Source organism: Octopus bimaculoides, chromosome 6 (genome assembly GCF_001194135.2).
Source record: "Octopus bimaculoides isolate UCB-OBI-ISO-001 chromosome 6, ASM119413v2, whole genome shotgun sequence".
Classification (NCBI taxonomy): domain Eukaryota; kingdom Metazoa; phylum Mollusca; class Cephalopoda; order Octopoda; family Octopodidae; genus Octopus; species Octopus bimaculoides.
Genome location: NC_068986.1, coordinates 94,816,086 through 94,821,259, shown reverse-complemented (window position 1 = coordinate 94,821,259; position 5,174 = coordinate 94,816,086). Strand labels below are relative to the sequence as shown.

Sequence of the window (5,174 nt, the reverse complement as noted above, 5' to 3'; positions counted from 1 at the left end):
ATACACAGATACTACCACACACACACACACACACACACACACACACACATACACACATACACGCCCGTGCGCACGCTGGCCATTTCCGCCATCTATCTTAAAAACCACTTTCTCTGTCTCTCTCCACTTCCGGTCATTTCAACCATATAACCACACTCGTGCTTGGACTTTTTTTTTCCTTCTCCAGACCTTTCCTTTCCCCTCTTTCTGACGAAGAGCCTTGTTCGAAATGTTACACACCTACTCATTTCTCCATCTTATACTGAGCATCAAGCTAATACATTCTATGAGTACGTCCTTTTGACTTTTATTGGTTTGTTATTTATTATTTTTGATTATTAATTTTCGATTTGCCTATCATCGCATGTTCACGTGTATTTCCGACGGTGATTTGGAGTATCTAACTCTTGGATTTTCATATACTGGATTACCCCACTTAGTTTATGCTACCCTTTGAATTCCCTCGGAGTACGTCGTTTTTGTACCTTTGATTGTATATATACATATAACACTCTAATATGTAGAACAGTTAATATTATAGCGGAGTAGACTGAGCTCACAAGAATCTTTAAAGATTCGCTCGTGCCTGGGGGACATCCTGAACTCTAGGGCAGAGATTTTCGTATCATACCTGCATTAAAAAAAATCCTGCTAGCCTTTTGGAATCCGTATGGCAGCACCACAGCCGGAAACCAATAGCCAAGGCCAAAGGGAGACAATCGTTTACCTTCGTGGTACTTTGGTGATCGCATTATGGCAGCGCGGCCGAAGATCGATGGACTGTGACAAAGGGAGATATAATCACCTAGGGTTTTACGCTTTAAAATGAGGCTTTTCTCCATCCATATTTTAAAGCGGTCTCAGGCCATACGCCGTAAGGCTAAAGCCCTTATGAGCGAGAGACCCAGAGTAACTTCATAAACCGGCCTACCCCACTATAATATATATATGTGTGTGTGTGTGTGTGTGTGAGTGAGTGTGTGTGTGAGTGTGTGTGTGTGTGTGTGTGTGTGTGTGTGTGTGTGTGTGTGTATAGTAACAATGGCAAGGAGAACGGAGATTTTTTACATCCATAATTTTATGCACAGCTATTTACAGATTCTGGTCCAGAAAAGGATGTAAATAACTGTTAAATAAAGATAATGGATGTGAAAAATCTCCGTTCTCCTTATCATTATTAAAGCTATTCCTTACTCTACGTAATTATGCAGGCCTTAATAGGGGGCACTCGGATTTACCAAGCGAGAATAGTTACTCGAGCCTAGCAACTTATTGTTAACTGGAGTATCACAAAAGGACCGTTGTAGTTAGCCGGCTTCTAAAACCGAATTAAGAGGAAAGACGGAAACTGCCAGGGTTATATATCCCTTTAAGCAAATGTTTGCATATATATATATATGCACACATGTACACATATCTGGGCACAGATAGTCAGGATTCAGATGGACAGTATTGCACAGTAGTTTGGGTATATGTCTTCTGGTGTTATTGCAATTGCCTTGTGCGTGGAATTTGAGGGCTGCTGTTTGTCGACACACGTGTGCTATATATGTGTATGTATGTATATGGATGTGGAAGGTGGACTGATAAATTTATGTGTATATACATGAATATGTGTGTTGTGTGTGTTTGTGTGGATGTTCAGTTGCTGGTTGTAAACGGTGCATGACCCTTTACGATTATGGCTAACATAGTGATTTCGTATGAAAACAAAATGATCGGTAAAATAGATAAATTCTACAAAATATAAGTGCTTGGGTCGAAAAAATCGATTAAGTAACCTTTGAAGGTGGTACCCAACATGGCTGCAGTCCATCGCTCAAAACCAGTAAAATATTAAACGAGTAATTGTGTATTGAATAGAGTGGTGAGAGATGGAGATAACGGATGAGTATAGAGGGAGATATAAGTGGTCTGATCAATAGGTATCTGGACCTATTGCCTTAGCAATAATACTAGAGCACGCAGATTGAAGCCACTAGGCACAGATTAACCTTGAACTCTGTTGTGCATGTACACTATGTTTTAACGTTCTAGCTCACTTCCGCTATTTACAGTAGTGTTTGGAAGGAAGGTGTGTAGCGTGTGAACGTCGCATTGACCATGACAGAGAAAGTTGAGCAGAGAATCTGCATCAAATTTTGCCAAAAGCTTGGCGATACCTGCTCAGAGGCCTATGCAAAGTTTTCAAAAAAGTTTTTATCATTCTCAACACAATCAAGGAGATCTTGTGCAGCGAAAGCCTGAGTGTCTTTTTGGTCAGCTGAAAGCGGTTTTCGCAGAAACTTGACAGACACGCGTCTCATAACCAAATCTTCATTGATAATGGACTGAACTGAACCGTAACTAATTTGTATATCCTCTGATAACTCACGGGTGGTGATTCAACGATTTCTCCTCACAGCTGCATACATATCTACGACGTCTTTCTAAATTCTGCTGGTTGCGGATCTCCCAGAACGTCCTCAATATCGACATTTTTGCGGCCATCTTGGAAACGTCTGAACCACTTGTACATTTGTGTGCGACTCATACACTTCTCTCCATACACTTTCTGCAACCTTGCTTAGGCCGCTGAGCAGGTATCGCCATGACAACTTTCTCTGCTATGGTCAATGTGACGATCAAACGCTACACACCTTCCTTCAAATCCCTGCTGTAAACAGCGGAAGTGAGCTAGAATGTTAAAACTTATTGCGCCAGCACAGCAAAGTTCAAGGTCAATCTTTGCTAAGCGGCTTTACTGTGCGTGCTTTAGCTGCGTTACTATGGCAATCATCCGGATACTTATTGATCAAACCTCGTATTGCATGTTTGTGCGAAAGACAGAGAGAAAAAGAGAATACTCACGTTGCTAAATGTTGAATTAAGTGATAGAGAAGGTCTCGTTCTGGCTTCTGGATTGTGTTAAATAGTCTGATGGCCGAACTACACTTTGTGGATTCCGGTTCATCTGGAGCACCGAAAAGATAGACATATCAAGAAAGGTAGGTAATATTTGTTCAGATAAAAAGCTGGATCGTTTATATGGACACAAATTTCTCTTCAGCACCACCTAGTTCTTTGCTCGATACTACTGTGCGATGAACCATCGAGCAAAAGTGCCTACTCCGAGACTGAAAATTGGCAGGCAGAAACAATGTGGAAGCTCCTCGTGTTCACACAGAGAAACACACATACACGCACGCACGCACGCACGCACATATACATATATAAAGTGTAAAGAATCCCGTTCGGTCATGAATGACCATGGGATTGCACCTAGGACGTTCCCCTCCGAGACACAAGACCGGGCAAGGTTATTTATAGAAGACCAGCAGTTGCCCTTGCATACTAGCCTCTCTTCTCCACGCCACCGATATTGCCCCAGGGAAAGGCAAAGGCCGATACAGCTTGGCAACTCATTTCTACAGCTGAGTGAACTGGAGTAACGTGAAGTATCTTGCTCAAAAACACAATACACAGCCCAGTCCGAGAATCGAACTCACTACCTATTGATTGTGAGCCCGATGCTCTAACCACTGACCCATGCGCCTTCACCTTACACATATACATGCAAATGAATACATATATTCACAAATAAATATATGTTTACATATCGATTTACATATATATGCATAAATAAATACATATATAACATATATTGAGATATTTCAGCTATCTGTCTATCTATCTATCTATCTATCTATCTATCTATCTATCTATCTATCTATGTGTCTGTCTGTCTGTCTGTCTGTCTGTATATATATATATATATATATATATATATATATGTACTCAAAAAGATGTACTCACTCTTTGACAGACGATTACTAATATATTGTTTTTTTTTTATTTCAGATGCAACCAACCCTTCACAATGGCAAATACACAACTAAGGTTTGAGGACAAAAATAATTTATATTAAAGTTCTACTGGAAGCACAAAAATGTCATGGAAGTGCAAAGACAATTTAACAGACAGTTTCAGAAGACACCACCAACACGACGCACTATTGCTCGCATCAGAGATAAATTTGAAGCATACGGAACTGTTCAGAACGTTAGTAAGCAACGCTCTGGAAGATCACGAACGTCCACCAGCCCCAATAGACACAACCAATTAATGGAAACCCTTCCCCGATCCCCAAAGAAATCCGTAAGACAATTGAGTCGTGAGATAGGAATCCCTAAATTAATTTACTAAGCCCTGTACTGTTACGTTTATTCCTATCCCTAAATGTAGAGTACTGATTATAAATTCTGAGAAGATAAACTGCCTATATAAAAAAAAATACATCATTACCTGAAGTAGTTTTACACTGGTATATACAAATTTTAATTTTAGAGTTAGTTGACATAAACTTGATTCTGTTGTAATTGACTTCAAATACAATAACCTTGTTATTAATATTTCTAGGGTAATGATGTATTTTTTTATATAGGCAGTTTATCTTCTCAGTTATCTAAAAAGAATTTCTAATCATTACTCTACATTTGGGGGATATGAATAAACATAACAGTACAGGGCTTAGTAAATTAATTTGGTGACTAAAAGACCACAATAAACAATTTAATTTAGATTGGTTGATTCTCTCAATTTCGATCCCTTATGATAAAGGCAAGGAATTCTGTCTTCTCTGTAATTCTGAACTATTTTTATTCTTTTTTCTAAAAATCCCTTTGTAAACACAATTATAGAGCGTGCATATCGATGTAAACATTGGCAGAAACACACCTTTAGCTCATATAAGTGATATCTATCATTATATATTATTTAAACATTAATTTTCTTCTTACATTTCATATTCATTATATATATCTTTTTCTAAGATTTTAGGGTTTTATTTAATTTACATATTGTTATATACTTCTCATTTATTTGTTTTTTTTCTTTCCTTTACCCCTCCTCTTTCTATAGGCTACCTTTGACGTTATATCCTCTAACATTTTTTAAAAAACTTAATAGCGTTCAGTTCATCACTTTACATATCCATCATATTCTGTTAAAATGTCTTATTCACGAGTTTCATTTCTTCGTTTCTCTGAAGAGAAGATTATATTGTTTTACACCGTTTTATTTCTGATATCTTCGAAACATGTGTCGGAAGTAAAAGAATTTGAATAACATGTGCATTTAACTCCATGTATATATATACATTCATACATACATACATACATACATATATATATATA

The 5,174-nt window shown here is 38.0% G+C and overlaps 1 protein-coding gene across 1 annotated transcript in view; it reads right to left on the bottom strand.

Annotated features, from left to right (window-relative positions):
- Positions 1–2,947, bottom strand: part of LOC106877770 (uncharacterized) — a 29,274-nt gene extending 26,327 nt beyond the window's left edge. Inside the window, exon 1 of the mRNA XM_014926778.2 lies at positions 2,851–2,947. The gene's annotated coding sequence lies outside the window, so the exon portion shown is untranslated. The remainder of the gene's footprint in view (positions 1–2,850) is intronic.
- Positions 2,948–5,174: the final 2,227 nt, after the last annotated feature.